The following is a 15,079-nucleotide window of genomic DNA, read 5'->3' on the forward strand; positions in this document are numbered from 1 at the left end:
GCATCACTGTTAAAGGTTAAGGTTTCTCAACCTCGACTCCATTGACATTTTGGGCCGGAGACTTCTCTGTTCTGTTTGGGAGGGGGTGCTGGGAGGAGGTTGGCTATCCTGTGTATTGTAGAATATTTAGCAGCATCCTGGGTTTCCACCCACTGATACTACTAGTATCCCTTCCCACCCAGCTGTGACAATCAAATGTCTCCAGGCATTGCCGAGTGTCCTCTGGGGGGCAAAATCACCCTCAGTTGAGAACCATGGGTTTAAGGGTGTGGGAACCCGCTTTGGTGGACACACAGGGTGGAGAGTGCCTGGGAATAAAAACCCACCACCTGCAGATGCGGGGGAGCAGCCAGCTTCCTCGCCCTTCACTGGATGCCTCCGGGGCATTTGCTCTGTGAGGTTTTCCAGTTGGCCCTGCAGGCTTCAGCTCCAGTGCTCTCTGTAGTACCTGGCTCTCTACAGATCATGGTGACTTTCTTTTACCTGTGTCACTTCCGCCCACCCCACCCCTCCCCTCCCCTCCCCATGTACTTAGCGCCTAAGGGTAGCTTCTAGGGAGATCTGCAGTAAGAGAATATGACTGAAAGCAGAGGAGAGGTATGGGGAAAGAGAAAGAGAGAAATAGGGAGATGAATAGAACAAGAATATACAACATCAGGAATACAAGGGAAGAATGAGCCTCATGTATGGATGTGAAGGGGCCAGGAGTTTGTGTTGGGGAGAGAGCAGCAGCTGGGAGCAGGGGCTCGTGGTTTCAACTCCCCAGTAAAGAGGAGATCAGGGCAGCTGCTAAAGGGGAGGGAAAGAAGCACAGCACTGCCCACTCTGTTTCAAGGAAAGTTGCTGTTCAAGATGTGGTCGGGCATGGTTGACGAAGGATTCCATGTTCAAATACTTTGGGGGATTTGCTTACTATGCTTCATAATGTTGATCAGGGAATTAAACATTCTGATGAGACTGGCTTAACTTTTTTTTTTTAGTCTAGCATTTTCCAAATTTATTTGGAAAACCTTCCCTTCCCTTCCCTACCTTCTTCCTTCATAACAAACAAACAAACAAACCCAAAATGCAAGAGTAAGTAAATAGAAACCCGTTCATATCTCAAGGGACAGCTGTAATCTTTGGGACTCAACAAGAGAATATTCATGAGCCAGCCTAAAGGAGAAGGAGGTCAGCTGAGGACAGATGAATTTGTTAGTGTGCAGAATTAACACAATTAATTGTCTTGTCTTTTTCTCTTTGTTTGTTTTATCCAGCAGTATTAACGGCCCTGGAGCAGAGGAGCCCATGGAAATGCATCCAGCAGCCAAGGAGCTAGGAGGGGAACGGACAGGCAGTGGGTGTCAGAGACACTGTTGACACGGCAGGCCTGGGGAGGGGCTGAGGTCTCTTTATCCACTCACAGGCTTCCCCCAGAAGAAGGTGCCAAGGCCTCTGGGGACGTGGGGCACCGGTGAACAGCTCTGTGAGGTGTCACCAAGGACCGGACAGTTGGGTCTTAAAGAATAAAAAGTTTCCTAAGCAAAGAAAAGAAAGGATTTCAGGCAAACGGAATCAAGGTGCAAAGGTGTGGAGGGGTGTAAGAAGGTGGCAGCTTCCAGAACTGTCGAGAAATTTAGTGGCTGGAACCAAAAAAATATGGGAGCAGAGAGAAATGTGGACAGGGGGTCAGCCATGGGTACAAACTATAGGGAATATTTTTAATTGTGATAAAGAAAAATGATCCCCGATAAAGGTTTTATTTATTGGTTTTTGATGTTTCAAAAGATTTTATTATTATATTCTAGTTAATCTTCTATTTTGAGTTTATATTTTCTTTTTAACTCAAATGAAGATAACTTTTAAAATATTTTCAGATAGTAGTAACTTTTGACTTCTGTTGGTTATTAAATTCTAGTTTTATTGTATTACAATCATAAGATTATCTACCTTGTCTGCTTTTTGAAATCTATTGTTTTCTTTCTTTCTTTCTTTCTTTCTTTTTTTTAAGTGAGAGTAGGGGAAATAGAAAAACCGATTCCCTCATGTGTCCCAACAGGGATCTACCTGGCAACCCTGACTGGGGCCATGCTCAAGTACAGAGCTATTTTTAGCACCTGAGGCTGATGCACTCCAATGGAGCAATCCTCAGTGCTCAGGGTCACCCTCAAAGCAACTGAACCACTGGCTGTGAGAGGGGAAGCAGGGTTGAGGGGAGAAGCAGATAGTCGCTTCTCCTGTGTACCCTGACTGGGAATCGAACCCCGGACGTTCAACCCTGGAACAACATTCCATCCACTGAACACCAGCCAGGGCCAGAAATTTATTAGGTTTTCTTTGTGACCTAAGTTATGGTCAATTTTGGTGAAGTTTCCATAGACACTTGTATTATCAGTACATATATGAAAAAAATAGAGAAAAAATATGAATTAGTTCTATTTTATTATTTATGTTCTTTGATTCTTTTATATCCTGTGTGTGTGTCCACATCTACTCATTTGCTCATGGACGGAGAGTCTTGATTACATTCTTCTATCTCCAGTGAATTTCTGACTATTTCTCTTTGTAGCTCCTATAGCTTTTTTTTTTTCTCTGTAACTTTTTTTGGTAAAGTTCTTGATCTTGAGAACACTGCAATCACGTTTGTAATTTAGAAAAGAAAATTCAGTCAGTAATGTGAGGAGGGTTTGGAGATGGAGACTGGAGGTGGATCCAGGCAGACTAGGAACCCAGGCAGAGGTTGCGGAGAAAGAAAAGGAGGTGACAAATTAGCACAGAGAGCCACCTGGACATGTGGGCATGAGAAAGAAAGTGGAGGCAAGAGAACCCAGGATTCTGTCTGGCTCCAACTGCTTGTTGATAATGATGATGCTACTACCCAAGGCTTGAATGTGGGATATCATGAATACAGTATCCTTACACATTATTGTGACCAAGTTGATACTGTTGGGCAGATAAAATATATTATGCTCACTTTGTTAAAGATGGCACTGCCCACGTGGAAGCCCGCCACCCAGGTGATGATATTAGTTGCCCTTCCTGCTTGGGATGGGCATGATTGTATTAATGTGTGTTGGGGGAGGGCTTTTGCACCAAAAGGTTTTAAAAGGAAGAGAGACCATATTGTTGGGGGAAGAGTGATTGCATTCTAGGAGGAGGGCAGAGAGCAGGGAGGAGAGCAGAGTAAGGCCACATGGCGGAGAGGAGAAGTAGCCAAGATGGCGGAGTGCTGGAGGAAAAGCCAGTTTGTGCAGTTTGTGCAGAGAGAAGGAGATGGGGAACAGAAGAGAATAAGGCTGGTGAGGTAGAAACCTTTGATTCTAGGAAACTCGGATAAGTCAGTAGCTTTGTGAATGCTGAATGAGTGGGTTTTGGAGCCCAGTGTGTGTTTTTACTTGCCCGCCAGGTGCAGGCTAGGATTAAAGCTAATGGCCCACCAGTTCTTGGCTCCATTGTTTCATTACTGACTGTCCGAATCAAATGCGAACCTGCACGGGCCAGGCGGCTCTGATGGTGGCCTTGGCTACTGGCCTTACAGATACTCGTCTGAATTATCTCTGTCCCCATCAAGAAAGAGCATGGCCACGTCTATTTGCTGCCGGTCGTTTCCTCTGAGCCAGGCACAGTTCCTGGTGCACAACAGGGGCTGCAAGATCATTTTTGAATAGAACATTGTCATCAAGGTGGCTGTGAGGCCATCAGTGAAAGTGTCCAAAGGGCAGTTGAGAAAGCAGGTTAGCGAGCTCTGAGTCCTGGGCGAGAAAAAAATGGTGCTGAAACATGAGCTGAAATTGGGAGAATGACAAGAGAGAGAGGTCAGGATGGAAAGTGATGGGGCCATGGGGGGCTGCCTCTTGTGCAACGAACTCAAGTCTTCCCCTGGGCCCAGGCACCCGTGCACCGGGAGTGAAGAGATCTGGGAATCTCTCTCATTTGATCAGTGGCATTTTGGCAGTCTTTGTTCATTCAAAAATTCGCCTCATCTCTGTCTGTGTCTGTCCTACCCACATTACTTCACTGACTATTTCCTCCAATCACTAAGGCTACTTTTTTCTCTCTGTGTATTCTCCTGTTTTCTCTCGGATTCTTCATCCTCCAGCTCAGAGAACAGAGGGTCTGGGCTGTGCCCTGGCCCCTCACTATCACCCATGGGGTTTTGAGGTAGCTCTTACCTCTATGTGTCTGAGCCATTGTCGCTAGCCCGGTAATTAGAAGACCTACTGTCCCCTCTCACAGTGCTTTACACAGGCCTCTATTCTATACAAATGAAACTATTGTTTACTAGGAATTAAAGCTTTTTGCCATCTTAGTCCAGAATTCTGTGGTGATGCATGTGATATTGCTTCTAAATGCTGTCAGCACCTCAGAATTATTAGGTCAGGGAACTCTTATAGGACAGAGCAAGCTTGACCTCGGAAAGACACTGTGAGTGTGGGCAGCAGGCCCAGGCCCCCTCTGCACCCCCAGCCAGCACTGAATCTGGAACACGGCAACGTTTGACAAATACTTGTCGGACAAATAAATGAAGGCCAAGTTCTACCGAATATGCATTGAGTAATAAAATGTAAGTAGCAAAGAGAATTCTTACCAAGATAGCATTTCTGTGGATCCGGGTGAAAGACACACCCTAGAATTAGGCCTGGTCAGCCTGAACAGGCAGAGGCACAGCAGATAGAACATTGGATTGGGACGCAGAAGACCCAGGTTCGAAACCCCAAGGCTGCTGGCTGGAGCATGGACTCATCTGGCTTGAGTGCAGGTTCACCAGCTTGAGTGCAGGGTTGCTGGCTTGAACATGGGATCATAGATATGACCCCATGGTCACTGGCTTGAGCCCAAGGTCACTGGCTTGAGCAAGGGGTCACTTACTCTGCTGTAGCTCCCTGGTCAAGGAACATACGAGAAAGCAGTTAATGAACAACTAAGGTGCTGCAACGAAGAACTGATGCTTCTTATCTCTCTCCGTTCCTGTCTGTCTGTCCCTATCTGTCCCTCTCTCTGTCTCTGTCATAAAAATTTTTTTTTTAAAAAGCCCTAGACCCTGGTCAGAGGCTCAGCACACAGAGGGCTATGTGGCCTGAGGCCTGGCAGGGGTGGCTGGGAGGGTGTCCCTGGGTGAGACACTAGAGAAGGTGTCCCTCTCTGTTCAGGATGGGGAGCCCAGAGTCCAGGGTTGGGCTTGCAGGTTCCCAGGAAGTTCCCTGGGAGAGGCTTTCCTAAGCAGAGCCTGCTAGAAACCATGACAGGATTAAGGAAACTCTCCCACTGAGATGTCTGGATGCCCCTTGTTTTGAGTGTAACTGGTGAAAGTAACTTGCAAATTTGGTAGTGGTAGCCTGTTTGAGAATCTTTCTGAGTGAAGAGCGGCCTGCTGAGAGCCACAGAACAGATTCTGGGTGAGCATGTCCGGGCACCAGGAGTGTTCCGTGGAGGGCAGCTTTCTCACTGCAGCCGGACCCCTCTGTGGTCTTGAGTTTGCTAAGAACCTCCTGACACGTGGGTAAAGATCACGCCGTGTAGGGGTGTGCACTTCTGGAGGGTGACATGTCTGTGGCCAAGGAAAGACTGGGCATTGTTGACCAGGATCGCCATAGCCTGGACAGAACTGCAAGATGATGTCACCGCCTCTATCATTCTGGGCTAGAAACCCACCTTCTCAGGGTGATTTTCTCCCAGTCCATTTCTTTCAGATACTCCCCATCCAGACGCTACTCCTTTCTGTCTCCCCGGGGACTGGATCCATCAGCAGTCATCTCCTCCATTGCTCTGTCCACTGCCTTCCTCCCTGGAGGGTCTGTTATCTTTACTTACCTCATAGTCAGATTTTAGCTGGAATCTATTTTCCACATTTTTCCTCAGAAACCTCTCTCCAAGGTCATCAGTTTGCCAAATCCGGCTCCAATGGGCCACTTTGCAGACGTACCTCCTTTGTCCTTTCTGTGTTATTTCACCCCTGCATTTTCTCCTCCCTCACACTTTCTCCACCTTGATCCTCTAAAGAGGGTGAGTACATAATGTATCTTCCAAACTGGGCCAGTGTTTAAAGAGAAAGGCGGTGTTCATTAATTATTGGCTCTCCCAAGAAAACTCAGAACTTCCCTTCAAAACTTCTCTCTCCCTTCTCTGGTTGTTCATCCTCATCCTCTTTTTTTTTTTTTTTTTTTTTTTTTTTTTCTTTTTCATTTTTCTGAAGCTGGAAACAGGGAGAGACAGTCAGACAGACTCCCGCATGCGCCCGACCGGGATCCACCCGGCACACCCACCAGGGGCGGTGCTCTGCCCCCCAGGGGGCGATGCTCTGCCCATCCTGGGCGTCGCCATATTGCAACCAGAGCCACTCTAGCGCCTGAGGCAGAGGCCACAGAGCCATGCCCAGCGCCCGGGCCATCTTTGCTCCAATGGAGCCTTGGCTGCGGGAGGGGAAGAGAGAGACAGAGAGGAAAGCGCGGCGGAGGGGTGGAGAAGCAAATGGGTGCTTCTCCTATGTGCCCTGGCCAGGAATCGAACCCGGGTCCTCCGCACGCTAGGCCGACGCTCTACCGCCTCATCCTCTTTTATAGGGTCCTTCTCTCTATTTACTCCTTCAATGTATCCCAGTCCCCTCTCCCTGTGACCCCATCTCCCTGTGAGATCTCATCCACCCATGACTCAGCCCCTCTCTGTCTATGGCATGTTGATTGCTATACCCTAAATACAAACCCAACCGCTGGCCACAAGTCTCTACCTGGATGTCCTAGAGACAACTGAACATCCAAGTCTAAAACCAAACTCATTATCTTAACCCCAAACTTGTTCTCTTCCTGTTGGTGAATGGCAAAGGGGGATGAGCAGGCAGCACTGGTGAAGAACACACAGGTCCTGAAGTTCTGACTGCCTGGGTCCAAGGCCACATCCTAGCCATGCACATTAGGGTTATTATTTAACCTCTCGAAGCCTCAGTTTCCTCACCTATAAAATAGAGGTAAAAGCACCTACCTCATAAATTGGTTATGAGAATTAAATGAGACCATAGTAACAATACAGGTGTTTATGGGGCACATGTATGTGGCTCATATGTATTATTTCACTTAACCCAGCCTACTGGGGTAAGTGACATTGTTATGCCTCTTTTGCAGATGAGGGACCTGAGACACAAAAAAGTTAACTAACTTTCTCTGGATCACTGGCAGAAATGGGGTTCAAGTTGAGCAAGTCTGGTTCCAGATACATTTTCTCAAGTACTCAGTGTTCTTGCCAAGTGCTTAGAATAGTATCCAGCACATAATAAGTGCTCAGTAAATTATCTCCAACCTCTATTCAGTCCCCCGAACCATCTTCGGGGAATGAGGGGAGGACCATTTTCCTCATCCTTTCTCATTCTACATCTTTCAAGTCCTGTTAATTAACCCTTAAAATGCTAGGCACCAGTGAATAAAGTGTCTTTCCTCACCATTTTCCCTCCCCTCGCCCAACGGCAAGGGCTTTCCCAGAGTTTACATATTCAACTATTTTTTTTCTATATTCCTTGTTCATTGCTCAAGGTGCCTTGATATTTAGAAGTCAGCTACTAGACAGCAGACGTGAATGGAAAGGCCCAGATCTCTGCCTCTAATTTGAGGCTTTTGCTTTCAAACCACCACTCTCTTTGCTTTCTTGAAACCTTGCTGCATTGCTGTGAGAATGAGGCCACGCCTGCTGGTGGATGAGACACGACACTGAGCAGAGGTGATCATCCCAGCTGAGGCCACCCTGCCTGACCAACCAGTGTCCAGCCAAACCGGCAGCTAACCACAGACACGTAAGTGAACCCGATCAAGGTCAGAAGAACCACCTGGCTGAGCCCAGAACAAATCAATGGTGGTTATTTTCAGCCACTACATTTTGGAGTGGTTTGTTATGCAAGAAAAGCTAACTGATACACTTAGGTATTGTATTAGTCAACCCAGGCTGCCATAACAAGATGCCACAGACCGGGTGACTTAAACAACAGAAATTAATTTTCTCACAGTTGTAGAGGCTGGAAGTCCAAGACCAAGGTGCCAGCACAGCTGGTCTCTGGTGAGACTTCTCTTCCTGGCTTTCGGATGGCTACCTTCTCACTGTGTCCTCACGTGACCTTTCCTCTGTGTGAGTCCAGAAGTGAGAGACTTCTCTAGTGTCTCTTCCTCTTCTTATAAGGATGTCAGTCCTATAAAACTAGGGCCCCACCCTTATAACCTCATTTAACATTAATTACCTTCTTAAAGGTCCTATTTCCAAGTGCAGTCACATTAGGGAATTAGGGCTTCAACATGTGGATTTGAAGGCCACACAATTCATTTTATAGCAGGTATTAATCAAGTGGAAGTAGAAGCCACGAAAGCTGTTAAGGTCACTGGAAAGACGTTTGAAGGCAGAGGAGACCCAGAAGCTAAGGACAAACTCAGAGGGTAATAGTAGCATTTCTGGGCAAGCCGAGGACCCTGTGAGGAGATAGAGAAGGAAAGGGGTGAAGGACAAGTACACCCAAGTGAGTGATAAGGAAGCCACCCACCATTTCACAAAGGACAAAAATGATCAACAAAGTCAAGTGCATGTCAGAATAATCTGGAGAGGTTTTCTCTGAATATATGTACCCTGATTTATCAATGTCACCCCATTAAAATAAAATAAAAAGTCAAGTGCAGCAGGAAGAAGGGACTGAGGAATACCCACTGGTCTTGGTGACCCTGACAAGTGTCAGAACTATGGTAAGACCAGAAGCCACATCACAGTAGGCTGGGAAACAAATGGGAAATAAGGAAAAAGTGAGCTGATAAAGAATACTTCTGAGAAGTTTGAATGAGAGAAGACAAGAGATATGGAGAACATAGAAACAAGAAGAGTTTAGAATGAGGGGTTTGAACCTGTGCATCTTTATAAGCTGAGAGGAATGAGCTAGAGGCAGGGTAAGGCTCACGGTGATGGAGCAAGGTTTGGAGGAAGCAGGGTGTGCGTGTGTGTGTGTGTGTGTGTGTGTGTGTGTGTGTGTGACAATAGCGAACGTTTGTTAGCATTTGCTACAAGCCAGGCCTGTGTCTAGTCTTTGTGTGTCTTATATCATTTAATCCTTCCATCAGCTCTATGAAGTAAAGGCAAATATTATCCCCTTTCACTAAGGAGGAAACTGAGGCATTGAGGTGATTAAGAAATCTGTCCCAAGATCACAGAGCCACAAAGTGATATAAAGGGTATTTGAACCCTGGCAGTCTGACTCCGTAGGCTGGGGGGTTTGACCTGGATTTTAGACAGCTTCTAAAATCAATGAGAAAGCAGTGGGGATGGTGGTAGCTGACTCGGTAGAGAGCAAGAACTTAATAGAGATCATATGATCCCAGTGGCCTCACTTTTTTGCTCAGTACTAGAAGATAAGGATGGAAGAATCAGGCCTGGGTCAGAAGGAAGCACGGGTTGAGTGATGACAGCCCAGAACAGTAAGTGGCTAAGACAATGACACCCAGGATGGGTACACGTGCTGGCAGGCGGTGCCACGTTGGGAATCCAAGCCTGAAGTAATGCCAGTCCTGTGGTGGTGGCATTTCTCCAGCAGGGGGGAGAAGAGGGCGCAGTGGCCTCTGCACCCGGGTGGGAGGCTTGCCAAGGGGGTGTAGCCACACGGGAGAAAGAGCGGTGGGTGTCGGTGAGAGTCCGTGGTCTTGACCTGGCTGCCTGTGCGGGCCCAGGAGGCCTGAGCCCCATTCCACAGCAATGACACCTGCGTCTCTGCAGCTGGGGTCTGGCTCTGCTGTGTGGTCACGGTCCCCAGGGAGGACCTCCAGTTCCAGTCCAGCGTGGAGTTCAAGCTGAGTCTGGAAGGGCAGGAAGTAAGAGGGACTGATAGACTGAGACACAAAATTAGAGGGAGACTAGAGGGGGTGAGGAGCAGGGAGGCAGGAGCAAATGGAGAGGTGAGCGCTGGCGGAGGCGGAGGCGGAGGGGGAGGGCCCTCGCGGTCCTCGGCGTCCTGCACTGACCCGCACTGACGGCTCGGAGGGCTGGAGGCTCCCATGCCCTCTTCCATTACCACATTCCTTCGGCCCAAACTGAACTGTCTCAGAGCTTCCCCTTTATTCTTAGAGCAGAGACCTCTGAGGGGCTGAACTAAGGGAGGCCTGAATGGACTTTTCTTCCCACATGATCAGCACAGCCAAGCACACCCATCCGGGGAGACATCAGGAGTTGGTCTGGAGTATCCTGCACGGCTAAGAGAATCTTCAGAGAAAGGAATATTGGCCAGTGGGCTGGAATGACCTGAAATGAGGGAAAAGTGAGTTAGTGTTATTTAATCACTGTTTATGGAGTTCTTAATATTTGTCAGACACTGTTTGAACAAGACAGGTAACGTTATCTTGTGTGGCATTTCAAACCAAAGTGCATTCTCTGGGATAGTAACAGTGTCCAATTAAAAAAGAAGAAGGCCCCAGTCACTGAGCCGCCTCCGAGGACTCAGCAACCTCCCCCTTGCGCCCCCCTCGCTTCCCAACGCTCCGTCACCCCTGCCCGCCTTCTCCCGCCGTTGCCTTCCGCAGGCTGCAGCCTTCCCAGGGCGTTTCCACCGAGGAAAAGGAATCGTATCCATATGTCCGCTATCCAGAACCTCCACTCTTTCGACCCCTTTGCTGATGCAAGTAAGGGTGATGATCTGCTTCCTGCTGGCACTGAGGATTATATCCATATAAGAATTCAACAGAGAAACGGCAGGAAGACCCTTACTACTGTCCGAGGGATCGCTGATGATTACGATAAAAAGAAACTAGTGAAGGCGTTTAAGAAGAAACTTGCCTGCAATGGTACTGTAATTGAGCATCCAGAATATGGAGAAGTAATTCAGCTACAGGGTGACCAGCGCAAGAACATATGCCAGTTCCTGGTAGAGATTGGACTGGCTAAGGACGACCAGCTGAAGGTTCATGGGTTTTAAGTGCTTTTGGCTCACTGAAGCTTAAGTGAGGATTTCCTTGCAATGAGTAGCATTTCCCTTCTGTCCCTTGTCACAAGTTTAAAAACCTCACAGCTTATGAGATGTAACCATTTGGGGTCTGCTTTTTTTTTTTTTTTTTTTTTATCATTTTCCTGAAGCTGGAAACAGGGAGAGACAGTCAGACAGACTCCCGCATGTGGGGTCTGCTTTTAACTTGGACTAGTGTAACTCCAAGGAAGAAGAAGAAAGAAGAAGAAGAAGAAGAAGAAGAAGAAGAAGAAGAAGAAGAAGAAGAAGAAGAAGAAGAAGAAGAAGAAGAAGGAAGAAGGAAGAAGGAAGAAGAAAGAAGAAGAAGGAAGAAGGAGAGGAAGGAGAGGAAGGAGAGGAAGGAGAGGAAGGAGAGGAAGGAGAGGAAGAAGAGGAAGGAGAAGGAGGAGAAGGAGGAGGAGGAGGAGGAGGAGGAGGAGGAGGAATTTTCAGTGCAAATAAATTTAGGAAACATTGGGTTAGAGCAAGTTAAATGGATTTACTCACCACAGGACTTTTCAGAGCCTTTAATCTGTCAGTATTGTCTGAGACTCTCCAAGAAGTGGAGAGAAATAGCAAGTACTTCCCTAGCGTGCTTGACCACAGGTCTCGTTCATCCCGGGCCGAGCTAGAGGAGTGAATGGAGTGATCCATGGAACAGCGTTTGAGAAGTGTAACATGGTGGCAAAGAGCTCAGTTTTGAAGTCTGGCTTCCAATGTGGGGTTGTGTGTGACCTTAGGCGAGGTGCTCACATCCTTTTCACACCTGTAAACCAGAGCTGTCCCTCATGCTGTCGCCGTTGGGATTAAGTGATGCCCGCGAAGCACAGAGTGCAGTGCCTGGCACCCAGATACCACTCGTTTAAAGGGCACTAGCCTGGTTTGGGAGATTCTCGTATCTGATCCAAAATTCTGTGACACCTTAGCCCGAAAAACCCTGGTTGGAGACCAGGGGTCAGAGCTTCTGTTCTCTACCGAGTTACTTAGAAGCAAGACTCAGTTGGCTTTCAAGTTACATGACCAGGGAAAGAATTGTCATAGAGGATGGAGGTGGAGTGGGAGGGTAGAGAAGGGGGTGGGGGTGAGGGTGGGGATGACAGGAAGGTGAGAAGCGATGCTTCCCTTTCCTTTCCTGCCCACAGAAGGAGGCTTAGAGAATCTGAAGTTGGTGAGTTGGAGGGTGGGGGCAGGGAGGAGAATGACCCGCGGGTCACCCCTGCACCTACAGCCCCAGGATTGTGACAGTCAGAGTGGGCAAACCAGAAAGCTCCCCCGGCCGGGCAGGCACCGAGCAGCTGCGGGACTTGGCCCCAGTCCCAGCCTCGTCCCTGCGGGGTGCTTTGAGGAAGAGGTTACCAGAAGAGCTCCGCTCCGGGCCAGCCTCTGTTTCTGGTTGACACCAGTGCCTCTGGACAACAGTCAGGCTTGGTGGATTTCTGCCCCCAAGGTGACTGATATAAGGATGCCTCCTTTCCCAAGCGTTCTGTCCCATTTCTTTAGGACGTTGAAAGAGTGGGAGCAGATGGTAGTGCCACAGGGGGAACGGCGGCTGAATGAGGACCATGTCCCTCCCTGGGACCAGGGGTGTTGCTTCAGCATCCCTGGGGGCTGGGGGCTGTTCCCGAAGTCCCAGACCCCACCTTTTCCCTCTGGCCCATAGAAACCAGTCCCATGACTTGCATGACACAGGAAAGACCCGACCACACACCTGACAGTGTTCATCTTCACATTCACTGTGTCTCCTTTCATTCTCCTGACACCAGAGGAGAGAGAGAAGAGGAGCTGGTGGCCACGAGCAGTCGCCTGTGAGTTAGTGTGACCCCCATATTGCAGGACTCAGAGGTCAAACATCATGCCTAGGTGACCAGCAGCATTGAGATTTGAACTCACATGTGATCACCACCAAGGCTCCCTCTGATTATGAGAGAAGTGCATCATCCTCAGTTTAAACTTCTGGTGTATTGGGGAAGAAAACATGCATAGATCAGTAGAACATCTCTGATGGAAGGAATGCTAATCCCTCTTTTTGTCTTTCTTAAGGGAAAAGAAATCACAGAGCCGTAGTTCACGTAGTTCACGGGGCTCTGCTGGCTGCTCTGATCAGGACCTAACCGGTTTTACAGGAGCATGCCCCATCAGCACCAGACATCAGACAGCCCCCACCGCTTTTGGCTTCTGGGCTGGCCCCAGCTCTCCCCTAGTCTCTGTTTCTAGCCAGGGTGGGGCCCCCAGGGCTTATGGCCTTGGGCCCAGGGCTGGCCTGGCCTCCTTTCTTGGCAGCTGCTAGACATCTCTGCAGTTTTTGGCCTAATAAAACCCTTTTTGCCTGCCCAAGGGAGAGCTATGATTGGCTTCCACTAGGGTGATCTCATCCTCTTCAGAATTTGGGGGTGTTCCCATTTTCCATGGTTCCACCTTCATCCAAGGAATTCCCTCTGGCCATCTTTTCTCTGGACGTCTCTCTGCCCCTGCCTGCCTGGGCTGCCGTATCCCCCAGCCTGGCTTGGGAAGGCCAGTGCATGCCCCAGACTCTGCTCTCTCCCCACCCCAGCTCCGGGCCTTCCTGCCTGCTCCCAGCTGTGCCCAACCCCTCCTGCCTTCACAATGACCCTGTGTCAACTTTCTTTTACTTTATCTCATTTAATCTTCACAATAATCCCATGACATAGGTTTGTTATCCCCAGTTTACAGATTAAAAAACGGAATCTTGGAGAGTTGACATAACCTGCTTGAAACAAGCAGCTAGTATAGATGGAGTTGGGTTCCAGACTCAGGTGTGTCTGGATTCAAAGCCACACACGGTGTTTGTAAGATTGAGAAATGCCGCGGGCTGCACCTGTGTATGTGATCCTGGCAGACACACAGCTGGCTCTCTCAGAAGGATCAATAACAAATCCCATGAGCTCTACCTCCGAATCTCTTCAGAATCCGAGCACTTCTACCACAGCCTCTTGGCTGAGCCACCACCACCTCCTACTTGGCTTTACTGAAACAGTCCGGTCTCCTGCTTCTAGCAGTGGAGTGGTCTTTAAAAATGTTCCATCTGATCATGTCTCTCCTGTGCTCAGAGCCCTCTGGTGACTCCTGTCTCACCCAGAGTCAAAGCCAAAGTCCCTGTAGTGGCCTAGGAGGCCGTTCACACCTGCAGTTCCACATTCTCACTCCATGCATAATCACTGGTTTTACTTCTGATTGTTGTCTCCTCTGCTTCAGTTATCCCAGCATCCTTCTTAATCTTTGAACATACAGCAAGTTTCTGCCTCAGGGCCTTTGCACGTGCTATACCTGCTGTCTAAAAGGCCCTTCCTCAAATACCTCCTATTTACTTTATTCCTTCCGAACTGCTCCCCAACTCTTTCCACTCCCTGCTCTTTTCTTCCTCATGGCCCCAATATCAAAGTGACATTATTTTACTAATTTTAAGTAATTGTCTGTTTTCCCTGATATAAGCTTCATGAGCATAAGGATTTTTCCTTGTTTTCTTTGTTGTTGTTGTTGTTGTTTTTTTACTGCTGTAATTCTAGTGTCTAGAGCAGTACTAGGCACATAGTAGATTCTCAATAAATCTTAGTGGAAGAAAGGGAGAAAGATGTTCATTAGCTAAATTTGGAGGTGCCAAACAAAAGGGAGTCTGGGCAGGCCTGGGGAAAGCTAAAATTTGGAGCCCCAGACAAAAGTAGCGTTGGCCTCTTAGTGCTTCAGAACCAAAAAAAAATTTTTTTAATTTTATTGAATTTATTGGGATGACATTGGTCCCCATAGGTTTGAAAGGTACAATTTCATAATATATCATCTGTATGTTGTATTGTGTGGTCATCACCCTAAGTCAAGTCTCCTTCCATCACCATTTATCTCCCCTTTACCCTCTTCTACTTCCGCTCACCCCCCATTTCCCTCTGGTAATCATTATACTATTGTCTGTGTCTATGAGATCTTTTTTTTCTTTCACTAGTCCCTTCATCTTTTTCACCCCTCCCCTCTGACGGCTGTCAGTCTGTTCTCTGTCTCTATGAGTCTGTTCCTATTGTGTGCTATTTTATTTTGTTCATTAGATTCTATATATGAATGAATCATATGGTATTTGTCTTTCTCTGACTGAATATTTCAGTTAGCATAATGCTCTCCAGGCCCATCCATGCTGTCGCAAAAGATAAG

General features: G+C 47.9%; 1 pseudogene; it reads left to right on the top strand.

Moving 5' to 3' along the window:
- The first annotated feature begins 10,555 nt into the window (after nucleotides 1-10,555).
- LOC136398051 (eukaryotic translation initiation factor 1 pseudogene) lies at nucleotides 10,556-10,967 on the top strand (annotated as a pseudogene).
- The last annotated feature ends 4,112 nt before the right edge of the window (nucleotides 10,968-15,079 follow it).

Source organism: Saccopteryx leptura, chromosome 3 (genome assembly GCF_036850995.1).
Source record: "Saccopteryx leptura isolate mSacLep1 chromosome 3, mSacLep1_pri_phased_curated, whole genome shotgun sequence".
Taxonomy (NCBI): domain Eukaryota; kingdom Metazoa; phylum Chordata; class Mammalia; order Chiroptera; family Emballonuridae; genus Saccopteryx; species Saccopteryx leptura.